The sequence below is a fragment of the Peromyscus maniculatus genome, chromosome 5 (assembly GCF_049852395.1).
Source record: "Peromyscus maniculatus bairdii isolate BWxNUB_F1_BW_parent chromosome 5, HU_Pman_BW_mat_3.1, whole genome shotgun sequence".
NCBI classification, from domain to species: domain Eukaryota; kingdom Metazoa; phylum Chordata; class Mammalia; order Rodentia; family Cricetidae; genus Peromyscus; species Peromyscus maniculatus.
The window spans coordinates 138,629,347-138,646,185 of record NC_134856.1 but is presented as its reverse complement, the minus strand read 5'-3'; the positions used below and the strand labels follow the sequence as shown (position 1 = coordinate 138,646,185).

At 47.6% G+C, this 16,839-nt stretch overlaps 1 protein-coding gene and 1 long non-coding RNA gene across 3 annotated transcripts in view; one reads left to right on the top strand and one right to left on the bottom strand.

Annotated features, from left to right (window-relative positions):
* LOC121829643 (uncharacterized) overlaps window positions 1–9,225 on the bottom strand; it is a 56,789-nt gene extending 47,564 nt beyond the window's left edge. The window contains exon 1 of the long non-coding RNA XR_013051674.1: window positions 9,084–9,225. This is a non-coding gene — a long non-coding RNA (uncharacterized LOC121829643). The remainder of the gene's footprint in view (window positions 1–9,083) is intronic.
* The window catches only part of Spock1 (SPARC (osteonectin), cwcv and kazal like domains proteoglycan 1), a 494,127-nt gene that overhangs the window by 288,449 nt on the left and 188,839 nt on the right, over window positions 1–16,839 (top strand). The gene's annotated exons all lie outside the window — the stretch shown is intronic.

Genomic DNA, 16,839 nt, shown 5'->3' with positions numbered 1-16,839 from the left:
AAGGAGACTTGACACAGCAGGGTCATTAGCCTGGAGTTGGGCCTTAGAACCAAGAGCCTAGATACAATGGCCTTGGGAGTGAGTATGGCTAGAGAAGCAAGGGCCTGATGATGACAGCTGGGTGCTCTGACTTCAGACATTGGGAAACTGAGGCAGCAACAGACACAATTGAGAGCAAACTAGAAATGAGGAGGGAAGTCAAGATGACATGGAACCCCAAAATCAGAGAGCACACTGGGAGGACAGAAGTCACCCCACCTGGCACTGAAAGATCAGGTGGAGCAGAGCCTGAGAGTGTGAGGGTTCACTAGTGGCCACCATAGCAAGAGCTGTACACCTGTTACTGGTCATTGTTGTTCAACAAACTGGCTCTGTGGCTACTCGTGTGGACGAAGGGGCTCCTTTCTAACCAATGTGGGCAGCAGGGAACATATATATGCAGAGACTGAAAGTCATGTCAAAAAGAAATTCCACAGGGGAGGGTGGGAGTCCCTGGCCTGAGGGCCATGAATGGCACCATATGGGCTGCCAAGGCTGTTGGCACTAATGTGCATGCTGGTTGTGTGGCAGGCCTCTGTCATCTGCAGGAAGGGGGGCAGTCTCTGGCTCCTCCTGCCAGGGTGGCAGGATCTGCTGATTGAAGTGGGGAAGAAAATGTGTACTTCTTAGAGGCTCTGGATGAATGATGAGGCACCCACCACCAGAGAGCAATGGCTAGATCCCCACATTAGAAATAAGCCCTGTAGTCACTGGTAGGTCTTGGGCACATCCCTGCGGTGGCATCTGAGAAAGAAGGCTTTATAGAGGGTGCTGGGAGGCTGCTAAGTGCATCAAGGTAGATAGCAACTCACATCAACCACCCAAATGCATGCATTCAGTCACTGAGTATTCAGAAGAATTACCCATAAACACTGAACGCGCAACAAAGAACATGGTTTGAGTTTTCCTCCACCCCAAAGAACCCCATCAGAAAACCACATAACCTGAATACACACAAAGTAAAGACAGTCAGGAAAATAACAGCACAAGTAATTCATCACACGATTATGTCAAAAGTAAGTCAAAGTGATGGTAGCCATATGCAGAGAGAAGTATTTATAATCACTAAAACTAAAGATAGCGACAAAAGCGTTAGAATAGAATAGAATACAGGAAAAGCTATTCTGCTTTACTGGATTTCAGAGAAACAACAAAGGAGGCACAATGAGCATTTTCTATTCCTAGTCAGCATTTTTAATACAACAGTGTGGACAGCAAGGAAATCACCACCTTGCTGCCTCTGATGTTACATTATCATTCTCTCAGTGTGCCAAGTGTGGTGCTAGGTACAGGGGGCATGTGGATTCTGGAAAATACTCCCTGCACATTGGAAAGTCAATAAATAAGAATCTCTGTTAAATGCAATTTATTCTTCAGGGGTCTTTTCCAAACAAATAACTTGAAATTAGGGCAAAGACATACATAGAAACACACACTTGTCAACATAATTTATAAAACAACATGTAATAAAAATTTAGTTAGCCGGGCGGTGGTGGCGCACGCCTTTAATCCCAGCACTCAGGAGGCAGAGGTAGGCAGATCTCTGTGAGTTCAAGGCCAGCCTGGGCTACCAAGTGAGTCCCAGGAAAGGCGCAAAGCTACACAGAGAAACCCTGTCTCGGAAAAAAAAAAAATTTAGTCAATGAACTATTATGATAGATTAATCTTGGTATTACAAGACAATGGGATATTATGGAACCTTTTACATTGTGTTTCTTTTTAATGTTGTAAGAAAACTAAAGAAGTCAGAATATGATGGTTTATATAGTATGAACCCAATTTTGTAAATGAAATATATGAGCGTGGATGTGAGAGCATGCTTAAGTGTTTACAGTGTGGGTTTATGGGTGGCCTTATCTGGCTTGCTTTGTACTTTCCTTTGTGTTTTCAGTGGAATGGTTATGGTCATATTTGCTGCCTCCTCCATTTCAGGCCTTGTGAAGACTTTCATTTAGATTATCTCACTGAAATTCCTCAACCAGGCTGCCATTATTGTCTCCTAGTTTTATGGATATGCTGGGTAGAGACAGACCTTTGGGGACTGAGTGATTACCTGAGATACAGAAATGAGAGGAAGTGAAGCTGGATGGAACCCAGTTAATGGGCTCTTATCTCCTGCTCCATATTACCTTTCAATAGAGATGTGATAATCAGAGGGAAAGAAACTTTACAGTTCTTTTTTTTCTTTTCCCATGATGCTGGGGATCAAACCAGGGTCTGACATATGCTAGGCATGGGCTAAGCTATAATCTGAGATCCAAGATGTCCCTTAAAATATAATCCTATTGAAAAAATAATACTATTGAAAAACCAGTCCTCCAAAGTGACCTCTTCCCCCGTGTCTGTTGAGAGCCTGGTAAATCACCGAGCACCTGTATCAAAGCAGTCGCACAGGCGGTCCCGAGTGGGAGCTGGCCCCGGCTTCTGAATGGGCTGGTGACCCTGAAAAGTGGAGGAAGTGCGGAGAAAACCGAGAGGATGTATTGAAGCCTGTGGGCTGTGTCTGTGCTGCCACCGAAGGGTTACACAAGGACAGGCTGCAGCAGCGTGTTTGGTTTGGCTCGACAGGGTCATTTTACATGGTTCGATTCAGAAGTAAACAATAGAGCTGATGGATGGCCCCTTGACTTCGTGGCTCGGTTGTTCTGATTCATTCACATGTTAGATATGGAGCAAGTCCAAATGGAGTTGGGGTTTGTGTAGCTTCTAGTGATCCTGTCCTTTGTTGAATGGGTCTGTCCAAGAACAGGGGCGGGTGGGGGTGCAGGCCCAGGGGATGCTGCGTGTGGAAGGATCCCATGAGATCTTTTGCAAAGTGCTGGTTCTGTCGTGGGACTGGGGGGATAGTAGGAAAGGGAGGGGGTGTGGAGTGAGAGCTGCCATCTTAGAGCGGTATCACGTGGGTCTGGAGCAGAGAGGTGGGAGCGTCACATGGTTGTGGGGGGGGAGCTGGGAGGAGATTCTGAAAGGGAGAGAGAAGACTTGGCTCTGCTCTGTCACTTCCTAAAAAGCAGATGCATCTTATGTCTGTGTGCCAAGCATAAGGCAGTTCGGGCTGAGTTCAGAGAAAGCCATCAACACCCTACCCTCAGCTCTCCACACTTAGACCAGCTGCCGCTCGGGTTGCTGCTGGGCCACTGACATGCCACACATTCTCTGTCTCCTGCCCCTTGTGCAAGAGACACTTTCATTCCTCTTGTCTAGCTGATGCCCTGGCACAGTTGGCCGGTAGAATACATCATTAACAAATGGCACTGATTGAGGTCTCCTTGATGAGGGCAGGAAAGGACGCCGAGTCTGCGGCTGTCTCTTCCCATCTGTGCTCGTGATCTGTGGAATGGCTGGCCCAGATACTTCACCTACTTCCTGGGAAGGCTCGGTCTAAAGCAGGCCAGTTGGCGTATCAGGTACAGGAAAAGCCAAAACCCCAACATTCCATGAATTAAAGGAGCAGTTAAACATGCTCCCTTCAGCCCAAAAGTGAGCCGTGCACTTTTATTATGACAGGGGAGATTGTATGGGGGCTCTTGGTGCTGTCTTCAGGGGAGGAGAGTGGATATAGGGCTGGAGGCTGGAGCCTGTTTGGGGGCTGGAGGAGCCTGATGGGTTATCGACAGGTTGTGATGTCATCTCTCACCCTGTCTAATTTCCACACTATTAAACCTCCCTTTCCTAACATATCCTTAAAGAGGACATAAATCACCTGCATCCTGTACTTATGGCCCTCTGTATTATTACCACTAATGTAACTTCTCGGGGGCAGCCAGGCACTATTCATATTTCACAGTCTTTTGTACCCCCAAAGCTATATTGAGCCATCAAGTATTCATGGGTACGATCCAGATCTCAACTTTTCCCCCTCTGCTGGCTGTACCCAAAGGTTTGAGGGCAATATTAAACATGGGCTGCATGGCTACTCAGGGCTTCATCTCTACCCTATCCCTTCCCCTTCTTTAATTGGGTCATTTCATCAAAAGAAGGCACCAGGCGTGACTTACAAAAGAATTCTCAGGATATTCTACAGCAATAGCCCATTATGGGTCTGGGGGGATGCCTGGGCCTTGCTTCATTTGTTACAGAACGGTACTTGGTTCTGGATCCCTCCCTGGAGTGGCTGGATGCTTTTCCTCTACTACTTTCTGCCTCCTCAAGGGCTCCAGCACCTAGTGACTGAAGCTGGAAAACTTGATGCCAAACTCTGCCTCTTCCAGCTCTTATAGTCCAGCAATACCCACATCTAGGATGGCGTATAAGGTCTGGACCGAGTCTGCTCCTTGAACTGTCTGCACTGCTGCTCTCTTCCACATCCTAATTGATCCACCCGAGTTTCCATCATTGCTCCCTTCTTCCCAGTTCATTTGCTTCCAACTGCTTGAGTAATATTTTACTCTTCACCACATCTCTGTAGCAAGGTACTGGCTTTAATGCAACTAAACATCATAGATCTATCACTAAAGAGCCCATGTACCCTTCCCAAATCTTCTCATATCTTTCCTTCTCAGAGGTAGTGACTATCCTGAATTTGGTCTTTAATGTGTACACATATGAATATGTGCATGTATCTGCAAATGAACATATACACTGCTATGTGGCATGTCTTAGACCTCACAGGAATGGCTTTACATGTGTTTGAGGGTGATCATGGTGTTTCATGTATCACTAGCTCATTTGTTTTAAGTGTGGGTACTACTCTGTGAAGTACACAGTTAATTTGATCATCCTTTTGATGGTGGCTATTGGCCCATCCTTTTGAAGTATAAAACAGATCTGTTTGCCCCTTTACAGCCTTTGGTGACCTGACCTTAATCACAAGGTACTGTGATATTGAACTGCCACACTCCTCTTTACCTTCATTATGAGGTACCAGTCCAGTTTCACCTTGGTGGTGTAGCTCTTGGCCATTATTATGACTCCATTCTTGACTGTTGACTCGGGGACGTAAGGAGTTGAAAGTGCTAAGGAAGAATTCTAGTTTGCAGAGCCTTGGAATAGTTGTGCCTCCTGGGAGAAGCATCCCTATTTTGGAACTAAGAACTCTGGGCCATCAGAGAAGCAGGTTGTAGGACTAGGAAGCACATGGTTTGCTTGTGTGTCACTAGGGATGATGGAATGTGGAATTGCCTGCTTTTACCCCTTGATATCTGGACTATGAGTCCTGATTGTTCAAGAAACAGCCACCTAGTATACATCAATCAGGACCTCCATGGCATACTGAGGGATCCTAGCAGAGCCTTGCAAGGTACTATTGCCATGTAGTTGGTCCTTGTGGTGGTTTGAATGAAAATGGCCCCCATAGGCTCATAGTAAGTGACACTATTAGGAGGTGTGGCCTTGTTGGAGTAGGCGTGGCCTTATTGGAGGAAGTGTGCCACTGGAGGTGGGCTTTGAGGTTTCAGATGCTGAAGCCAGGCCCAGTGTCTCTCTTCCTGCTGCCTGCTGACCCAGATGTAGAACTCACGGCTCCTTCTCCAGCATTGTGCCTGCTTGCTGCCCTGCTTCCCGCCACAATAATGGACTAAACCTCTGTAAGCCAGCCCCAATGAAATGTTTTCCTTTTTAAGAGTTGCTGTGGTCATGGTGTCTCTTCACAGCAATAGCACACTGTCTAAGACATTCCTGTAACTGCATCTTCAAAAGACCATTCCACGATTTTGTTAAGGCAGCTGCTTCAGGAGAGTAAAGAATAGGGTGTGGCCAGTGACTCCCAAGAGCATAGCCCATTGCATCTGTGAAGGTAGCTCCTCAATAAGAAGCAATACTCTGCAGAATAATCGTGATGATGGACGAGGCACCCTGTAAGTCCACCAATAGCTTCAGAAAACACATCACATGCCGAGAGGCCTAATGTATTTCCAGAGCAAATGTCTCACCTAGTAAGGAAGGAGTAATGTCGTCAACTGCCCAGTGTAGCTGATGGGATTTCACAGTCGTACATCTGCTGAACCTACATCTGTTCTTCCGTCTTGTGAAGCTGGAGGGATGCCACCAGTGTGACCCGGTCCAGTTTGGTCCAGTGTTTTGAAGATAATTTCTCGAATCATTCTAAGATGGTGCTGTTGGCAGCAGGTGCATCCCAAAACAGACACTTGGAGCGACAGCAGCGCTAGCCACGGGGCTGCTGTCCAGCCATGGAGTCACTATCCAGCATGGGATCAGTTCCCCTAAACATCCTAGAGGATGCGCCCATGATAAGAGTGTTCTGCCACTGTGTGTGAGCCTCAGTGAGAAGGTTGGTGATGGGGAGAGAAGAAGTTAGATAAAACGAGGGTGAGGAGAGACCCACAGGTGTCTCACTGAAGATGAGGTGGTCCCCCCCTGTCAGCTGTGTGCAGATCTGGACTGAGGATGGGTCTGTACTGGTGAGGACAGTAGATTCCCAGTAATGGCCTTCATTCTGTGGTACAGATAAATCCGGGCTGCCAGTGGGTTTTCTTCCGCATGCTGCCTGCCCCACATGTGACTCTAGGAGACTCTGTCCCTTGTGACTTATCAGGTTGGAGCACTGGATATTTTCACTGCCTATCTATCTTGTCATGATACCACATTCGTTGTGTTTTCAATTACTGGGACGCACATGGAAAGGCCTTATCTAGCAAAGACACAGCCTGCTCCTCCCCTGTGAGGTACTGCTCTGCCTTCTCGCGGGACTCCCTCAGGGGCTGGCCTAGCACATCCATTTCCTGCCGCTCAGTGCAACAGCCTCCTCTGGTCAGCCCAGTTTCATTATATCCCATCACCTAATCACACGCTGACCCCCACTGTGGTCAGATTACAGCTCTGGAAGACTTCCTTTATTTCTGTATTTTATTAAGACATAGGAACCTCAGAGGCCTCTAGACAGAGCAGTGGTTGCCACAGAGCGGGGAAGGTACTAAAGCCATGCAAGCTAATCTGTCTGCGCTGTTTCCTGAGTTAAAAAGAGAAACTTGACAATTAAAATCATCACCGAGACTCCTTGTCTGCCAGAGCCAAAGCCATCGATGAGGAGGAATTCCGGGTCCGGCCTCGGTGTACTGGCCCAAGGGTCTCCTGGGCAGTGGGGCTGAGGAGCTGCTGTGGCTGTCACTCAGAAGCATGGCCCCTGATAAGGCAACCCCTGCCCCGGAGCGAGCCAAGTTGAAAGGGATAGAGTCATGGTTTCATAGGCCAAAGAAAACATGAAATAAAAACGTCCCTGGCCACTCAGGACACAAGGGTAGATGCTCTTCTTTTGCCATCTGTCCTTGCTCCCTCTCCCAGCAGAGTCCATCCATTCCTTCCTGCTCCTGTCCGAGTCTTTCCACTGAGCATCCTCTGTCTGTCTCTCCTTCATTCTTTTCCTGTCACCTGCCGTGCTGGATGCTGAGATGTGATGTGCTGGCTGCTGAGATGTGATGTGCTGGATGCTGAGATGTGATGTCCACAAGACAGAAGATAATGACACAGGCCACATGGTTATACTCTAGGAGGGGGTAAGCCGGTCCTCATGAGAGAGGGGCAAGGTGGCACCGGAAGTGGTGACTTGGAGAGGGAGGCATATAAGGTGAACCCTGAGGTATGAGAAGAGCCAGACAGAGGTTAACTGGAGGCAGAGCTCAGAAGATCCCCAGTTCCAAGCCTCCTAAGACCTTGAGTCTCAGGTAGTACAGGGAGCACTGGGGATGGGGGCGGGGCTGTAAAGGAAAGCAGGTACACGGGCCAGGGGTCTCTTGATTCTCAAGATCAAGCGGGTTGGAGCTGGAGAGATGGCTCAGCGCTGAAGAGGGCTGCTCTCACAGAGGACCTGGGTTCAATCCCCAGCATCCACATAGAAGTTCACAGTTATCTGTAACTCTAGTCTCAGGGGATCCATCCAGTGCTCTCTTCTGGTCTCCATGGGCAGCAGGCACCCACATGATATACAGACATACATGCAGGTAACACCCATAGATGTTTTTAAAGAGAGAAAGAGGACAAGCGCAAACAGCTTGTGTTATGGGTTTGTACCTTCAATGCACCTTCCAGAACTGGATTTTAGCCTGGCTGCCCCACTGGTCTTAGCACTGACTTGGGAAGGGAGACTCCTTATTCGGTGTCATCCACTCAGGGACCAAGGTGTTGATTTTATTGGAAACCTGGATGGCCCCCAGTGAGAACCTTTATGGCTTGCCCAGCAGCTTGTAGAGAGAGTTCTTCACTTTCTCTCCTATTGATGAGCGTGGTCCATACCAGCTAGTATGTGCCAGGGGTGGATAGAAGAAGGGTCAGCCTAGCTGGCCTTGTGTGAAACTGGGGCAAAGAAGGGCTTCTGTGCCACTTGGTTAGTACGTGAGGGCCACTGAAACCCTCCTGCACCAGGCTGTGCTGCCTGGCTGGCTTCCTCAGGCTGGGCAGTGAGACGCCTATCCACCATGTGCTTATTTGGCTTGTGTCCTAAACACAGCTGTGTGCCCTTGGGAGCAAGCCAAAGCCCGGACGCTCAGTGGAGATTGCCTACTTTATGTAATAATTAAGGAAAACAAAACCGTGTTTTAAAATTGGCAGCATCTGTTCTTGTCCTGGGGCTCATTCCTACTGGTAGTCACCGAGGCCAAGCCACCAGCCAATGGCAATCTGCATCAATCATGGTAGAAGTTAAGCATCATCAGGCATCAGCCACCTTCTCATTTTGTCAGTCAGGCTGACTCTTAGGAGGTAAGTAACGCTCAGGGCTCCTTGCTTACCCAAGGAAAACTGACGTACAGCTGGGCCGGGTAACATGGTCCAGCTGGGAATAAAGGGACTGAACCAGGCCAGTCATCTGATCAGCTGCATGGGAACCTTAGTACCTCAGTGCTTAATTGTCCCCACCCCCAGCACTCAGTGAGGACAGACTGCTTTGAACCTTTCTGTTCATAGTCTCTGGCACATACTGACTCTGTAGCAAAGACCCCTGAGAGCAATGTCTAAGATGATCTAGGTGACAGAGTGTCAATGTGTTTATATAGGGAGTTATCTGCTCTTTTCTGGGGGAGCCTAAAGGAGATTTTAATGGCACCCTATACCTGACTTACAGCCACCAATAATAAAGAACAAAATGCAAGTACCTTGTTCCTTATTCCATACGTTAGGAGTTGTTCTTCAGACCATGAGTGGCTCTCCACTAATCCATACACGTCCTTCACCAGGTCCCCATGGTTGTTAGTGGCGGTTAATGACGGTTGAGGGTGTTCCGGGGAGGAAGATGTATTGAATTTATCAGCTTATCCTACTGCTGCGTGGTCCCCCTACTGACCAGATAGAGCCCTACAGCCAAGGGCCTTTTGGTTGAGACCCTGAAGTAGGCCGACATCCCACATTGGTCAGAGAGCTGGGTTCAACCTTCCAGGACATCAGAATCTAGATGAACGGACAAAGCCGAAGCAGCAGTCTTGACCCAGAGCTGGGGTGTGGAAGGAGCTCATTGAGACAAGGGGTCAGAAATCCAGATGGCGAGCAGGATCGGTCTTGCCACGCGGATGCAGTCTTCATCAAGTAGAGCTATCGGGGCTCTTTCATCAGGGACAGCAGTGACACCAATCGCGTCCTGACTCAGGGGAAGTATTGAGGACTGGAAACACTGGCCAAGCTTGGTTGAATAACTGATAGCTGGGACTTTGTCCAGGAGAAGTTTCCCCGAGAAGGAGACATCTGCTTTTGTTTGTAAGAGCAAATAGGATTTAGCTGGAAGAGGGTGTTTCAGAGAGAAGGAAGGGCAAGAGCAGAGTCCTGGGGATTGTGGTGTAGGAGCAGAGATACGGTAATTCATTCCTTGTAGCGGCACCAAGTGTTAGGTGATGGGGAGCCTCAAGTGGTGAGGGCGGGACAGCTTTAAATACCACACCACGGCTGATGGTGTCCTTTGAAGGACGTTAACCACAGACGAGGCACCAGCAAGTCTCGTATGTATTCCTCATACACAGAGAGGCTTTGGCCTTGCCGGATGTGCATTGATGAAGCCAGGATCTGTTTGCCTGAGTCCAGTGCTGAAATGCTATTGAAGATTATTGTTCTCACCAGTGGAGGACTCAGCACCAACGATGGTTCAGCAGATGCGTGCCTTGGGGCCTGGACTACTTAGGGGGCATGCCAGCTTCATGGCCAGGTCCTGTCTGCCATACCCTGAGGTCTCCTGGGGGATAAAGGGAACCACCAAGCAAATCCTAATCAGATTTCCCAGGCAGGCATCTGCCCAGCCCGATTTAGATTATCATACATTATCCTCAGCTCAGAGAACTTGTGATAGCAGCAAGATTAGGCCGCACTTTGCATTTGCCCTGGGAGTTGACACAGCAGCAGCCTGTTTGTCAGCTAATGCTCCAAAGTTTCCGGCTCCCATGAGGACCATGCTTCAAACTCTGCTGAATGTTTTATTCAAATGCAGTGAAATGGGGGTGTGAAGCTGATGGCAAGCTGGAAGCTTTGAGGATTGAGAAGATGCCATTGGGACCCTTCCCAGTTTTCCCGTCACTCTCTGAATAGACCCCCACATTTTAAATCCTAAAGTGGGGATTCAAGGGAGCCCTGTTTAGTGGGCATCTGAGCATTTCATTGCTCTGACAAAACCCCTTAAGGAAGGAAAGGTTTCTATGGACTCATGACTTGAGAGGATACACACGTTGTGAGGCAGCTGGTCACAATGTGTTCACAGTCAGGATGCAGAAAGCAGAAAGGAAATGGGGCCGGCTATAAAACATCAAGTCCCACCCCCAGGGCCTCATTTCCTCCAGTGAAGATCTTCCTCCTAGGGATTTCAGTCTTCCAAATTAGCATTCCCAACTTGGGGCCAAGGGTACAAGCATATGAGTCTGTAGGGCAGTGGTTCTCAACCTGTGGGTCGTGATCCTTTAGGGGTCAAAGGACCCTTTCACAGGGGTCATATATCAGATATTCTATATATCATCTATTTATAGCATGATCCATAATGTAGCAAAATTACAGTTATGAAGTAGCAACAAAAATAATTTCATAGTTGGGGTTACCACACCATGAGGAATGGTATTGAAGGGCTATAGCATTAGGAAGCTTGAGAACTACTGTTATAGGGAATGTTTTATATTGTAACCGTACCCTGCCCCTGACCTCCAGAGGCTCATGTCCATCCATTCATCATGCAAAATAGATTCGTTCCACCTTCCAAAGTCTCCATAGTCTTTAAAAGTCCCAACACTGTCTAAAAGTTCACAGTCTCATGAGACTCAAAATAGTTTCATACTATGACCCCGTATAAGAAAAAAATAAGTTACATCCTTCCAATATACAGTAGCACAAAATGAACATCTATTTGAATGTTCAAAGAATGGGAGCAAAGTAAGGAAAAACCAGACCCAGGTAAGATCAAAATTCCTCAGGGAAAATTCCAACCCTACAGTTCTATGTCTACCATTTAGGGCCACCGATAGAATCATCTGATATATCAACCTCCAGCTCTGTTGCCTACAGCACATTCAGCATTACCTCCTGGGTTAGTACACTACCCTTTGATGGTATCCCACAGTCTGGGCATCCTCAATATCCTCATGTTTCTACTGCCACTGAGACTACACTTCATAGCTTCAGACAATGCCCTCCCGGGCCCTCCTTGCTGGGACTCTAGCCTTGTCGCATATTGCCTGCCTTTTAGGAACCTTGGCGAAGGCTTCGAAGACCCACTTGCTCTTGGATCTTTCATGCTGCAACATCAGTACCAGGAGAATGGTACTGCTGTGTTTTTCTGACAGCTTTAAAAGTTTCCTGGCCCCTTGAGCTACAGTAAACAAGGGGTTTGTGCATCTTTGTGGTAGAGTCTGAGAAAATATTTTACCAGGGCAATTGCTTTTGAGCAGGGGGTCCTTTTGTGACATTCTTATGTCAGGTTCTTTCCTTTAAAATAAATCTGAATTTCCACTAGCTGACGACATTGATAGGTAGGGTCTTATCCTCAGGAATCTCTGCTCTTCCCAGTAGAGAGTACCCTGTTCTCTTCAGTAGCATCACTCTCCCTAACAATGACAGCCACTTCCTGACCTACTCTCCCTGCACCTTTAACTGGCTCCTGTTCTTTTCATCACTAGGCTACATGTTTTCAAACTTTCCACTACACTTGCTTCTCTCTTGCTATAAACCTGAAGAAGGACAATGAGCAGCAACCATGCCACAGCCTGAATGCTATCTTTCTTGAAATTTCCTCTGCCAAACAAATTTGCCCATTACTTCTGAATTTTTCCTCACTTAGATTTTCAGGACATACATGAACAAAATGCATCCAGGTTCTTTCCCAGAATATAAAACAAATGACCACTAGCTCAGATCCTAATGGAATCTTTGTTCCCCTCTGAAAACTCATGATTCAGGTCTGCCTCCACTGACCACGTTTCCCTTGCTAGCCCATTGTTCCAAATTTCAACTAGATGGCCCAGGTACTATTTGCAACATCCCCCGGACTTCTCTAGCTCGTAGCTCTAAGCTCTTTTACATTTTTCCTGCAAACCAGTTCCAAAGTCTATGAATTATACCGTCAGGTTTATTATAGCAAAACCCCACTCATGGTACCAATTTATACTTTAGTTACTTTTCTCATTGCTGTGACAAAATACCTGAGGAAAGTAACTTAGGGAAGAAAGGGTTTCGTTGAGCCTATCATTTAAGGAAGTAGAGTCCATCATAGAGGAGAAAGGCATGGTAGACTTGTCACATTGTGTTTCTTGTCAGGATGCAGAAAGGAAAGAGGGTTGGGCTATAAAACCTCTTGTCTACCCCCACACCCTGTGACCTATTTCTTCCAGTGAGGCTCTCCCTCCTACACGTTCCACAACCCTTACAAACAGCACCTCCAGCTAGTGAGCACGTGTTCAAACACGTGAGCCGTGGGAGACTTTTCACAGTTCCCCACGGACCAGTGCATCCAGTCTACCTGCTTGCTACTCGATGATAGAATGAAGGAACATTAAGCACATTCTTTGCATCACACCCATCCTCAAAGATTGACAATAGCTGTCACCGATCATGGAGTAATATGCACACTCATTAGCACAGTGCTTATCAGTCTTCTTGTTCTGTTGTAAGACAACATGTCCTTACCAGTCCCCATGGATTTCTAGCCTGTGGCACTGAACACCACAGCCTCTACTTCCCTTTTTCCATATACACGTTCCTGCTGTCACTTCTTCCCAGAATGCTTCACTTCAACGGGCCCAACATAATCCTCGTCCTTTATTGAGTTTTCTGTCAGTTGGCATCCTGGAGTTCCCACTTTGTTTGAGACTTACTGGAGTCTTGTGTGTGGTGGGTATGCTAACATGGAACATTAAACTCGTGACTTTTTTTTAGTCACCTCTATCTCTTATCTCTGCTTTGTGCCAAGCTCAAGGCCTTATATACAGTAGGTACGAGAGATTGGATTCAATTCCAAGCCAAACCTGTGCGACCATCCACCTGATCATGTGTTCTTCACTTTTGCACTATAAGGCCAGAAAATGAACAGCTCCTTGCTGGCTCTTCTGCATTTTCCATCATCCTGGTACCTGAACCCCAGAGGTTTCTATTTTGAGATTGTGGGGAGGGGACAGTTCAGGAGGGGGGAGGAGGCTCCTCTCAGCTCTGACCTGAATACGCTGGAACTGATGACTTACTTGGTTTTTTTCCAGCCAAGAGAAACGTGGACATCCTGGCTGTCACTGGAGGCATGGCGAGGGACATTGTGCCAGGGAATCTCCTCAGGGCTGTGTGACTGTAAACTCTGGGAGTTGTGGTAGCAGAGTCATTGAGAAACAAAACTCAGTGTTTCAAGTTTGGAGATGTCCTTGATGTACCTCATAGCCACTGCGGATGAGATAATTGAGGTATTGAGGTAATGAGCCTATTAGTTTAGAAGGTAAACATTCCTTTCTCCTATTCACCCACCCATCATCATCCCCTTAGCTAAAGTGACTGAGGAAAGACACAAACATCACTATTGAAAAGAGTAACATTAACTAACAATGTCGTCTTAAGCCCACATCTTTCTTTTTGTTGTATGCAGTATGCTGCATTCAGCTAGGCAGGTATTATCATGTGCCGTTTGCCCAGTGGGCCCAGCAAACAAAGCATGTGGGAGGGTTCAGGAACAAATAACAGGCTGGCCGTGGAGCTGCGCTCTCACCACCATCACATGCAAGCAGGTCACTGCTCAGCCACTTGACTGGGTGTTTCCGAGTCTTGGGTCAGTCACTGTACAATTGAGATAGGAACAGTTGCTTTGTAGCATAATTCTGAGCATGAAAGGGATGGCTCTGTGATGATATTTTATTGCTTCAGACCAGTGAGGGCACAAGAAATATCCAGGAATGGCAAGGTAGGGCAAAAGTGGCCCAAGGGTGAGGTAGCCCTGCCTATGATTGATCCTCACAAAAGCCCTGTGAAGTAGGCAGAGCCCCTAGAAATGCCCCCTCATTGGCAAAGTCAGGGCCCGCCCCAAATCTCAGAGATGGCAAGCTAATGACTTGAAGTCTGCTTTAAACTCTTGCTACTGGATCTTGGGAATAAACTCAGTCTCTACTAGGCAGGGGTGGAGCAAGGCTGTGATTCTCTGCACAGTCTACTCTGCATCTCGTGGGGGTTTTTGCTGAGTGCTTAGAGAAATAGTTGTCATGAGAGGGTGATGGGACTCAGGACTCCAGCATGCTCTGTTGAAGTGGAGGACACCGGATGACTCCGGCAGGTCAGTGAGCCCTGCCAGCCCGGAAGTCGCCCTGTGGGACATCTGTGTAAGTTAACTAAATGGCACCTTCCAAGGCAGACAAGTCTGTCTGTGCCTGTTCCACAACACAATCAGTGCAAATCAGGTACCCTCTGAGGAATTCAGAACCATGCCTTTATTTTTAGATCAAATGGGGAAGAGAGGAATGTTTTCTGCTGCATGTGGCTAGCAACTGATCCTTCCTTTCTTCAAAGCCCACCATGGATCTGTTTCTGAGAAAACTGGGGCTGGATGCTGCCTTTTTGCATGGTCCCATTTTTATAATAAAAAAATCTATTTTTAATATAAGAGAAAAATAATGCTGGGGTTTAAATAGCTCAAATGGCCTCAGACACACCTGCAGTCTCTCATTAACTAGCTCAGAAACAGAAGTCCCTTTTCACTACCCGACTCATCATCATTTTCCGAGGAACCACTCTTTTGAGCTGGCCACTGTGCTCGTCCTTGGAGAAGCTGGGAAAAGCTGGCTGGAGTCATACTCAGCACCCATCATGTTAGGCTCAGAGACAAGATCACCATCCTCTCTGGTGTGCTCCACACTGGGAGAAAAACAGAATTAAGAAAACATGGCATCCAGGGCAGAGGTGGGGCAGGGTGGGGCAGTGGTGCTGACCCTGGACAGAATAAATTCTTTTTCCTTTTCACCCCTGGAGTGTACAGAAGTGGTGTGAGCCGTCCCAACACTCCCATGAGCAGAGAGTCAATTTGTTGTCTGGTTTTACACCAGGCCCTGTCAATCACATTTTAACAGGAGAGTGAATGGTGCACAGCCACACACGGGGCTTGGGGCAGCTTTGTGGTAAAGAAGCTGTGTGGGGGTAGAGGCCCTTTGGAGCAAACAGGCAGTGAGGTGAGCAAGAAGAAGCTGTGGCAGGAAAGTCTCTGGGATACTGACCCCTCTCGGCCTCTGTGCCAGGCCTTGGAGGAAATTCTAGGAGGGTGCCCTCTCAGCAATTTTGACATCCTGTTTGGCCTCTCTGTCTCTTTGTCTCTGTCTCTCTCTCTCTCTCTTTCTTTTTTATTTTTTGTTTTTTTGGAGGAACCACAGATTGTTCACCGGACCTTGTGCATATTGGGTTACATCCACAGCCTTCTTTTTACTTTTTATTCTGAGCTGGCCTTGGGCTTCCTTCTTAGACCAAGTAGGCTTGAAACTTACTAGTTTCCTGTATTGGTGGGACCAGATTAACAGGGTTCTTCAAAAGGCTCTTCAGAGTCAAAGCTGGGGGCCATTCTTTATCTCAGCTCTGAATCTATCATTTCTGTGCATGATTGGTTTGTTTAATGTGTTCATTTCAGTGGGGGTTATTCTCAGTGTGTTAACTTCAAATACACTTTGTTGGCTGTCTCCCCCCCCCCCCAGGCCCCCAACTCCCAGCCATGTTTCCCCTTTCCGGCCTCCTTGAGCCGGTGCCCACCTAAGCCTTCCTTGCCTGTTTTCTCCTTCCCCAAGTCCTTCTGGACTTTCAGAGTTCCTTCCTGGCTGTTCTTTCCTCCCCTGCTTCTCACTCTGCTCACACCAGGCACTTGGAGTCCTTACCTCAGCTGTGGCCTGGAGCTCTTTCCAGGGAAGGGGCCTCTGGCCTCCTCCCACCCAGACCTCTTTGAAGATGTCTTTGATAGTGTGGAATGCCCCCAGCAAACCTGGAGCACGGGATGGTCATTTGCCCACTGGCTGGAATTGCCCTGATTTCAAAGAAAACAAATGTCATCTTTAACACCACACGGTGGATTTTCTCTGAAGAAACCTCTACAGGGTCTGAAGCACACCATCATTCAATTACCTCAGGGCAGATGCGGCTCGAGAGGCCATGTATTCATCTCTGCTCCTGGAGCGCTCTGCATCCAGCCTTCTGCCAATTAATTCCATCTTCTAGTCGCTTGGGGTTTACACTTTTGTAAGTTACTTCTTTATAAGTTCATCTCGGCCTTTGGGTGCTGGCTAAAAGTTCCTGGTAGAAAGGACATGATCTGAAATGGAAGGGAGGAAGGGAGGAAGGGGATGGGAGAATCCATCCCAAGAGATGGAAGAATTGTGACAGTGCTCTTGGGTTAACAGACATGGACACCACCACTTGACCCACCATAAATGTCCTTTTGAAGAATAC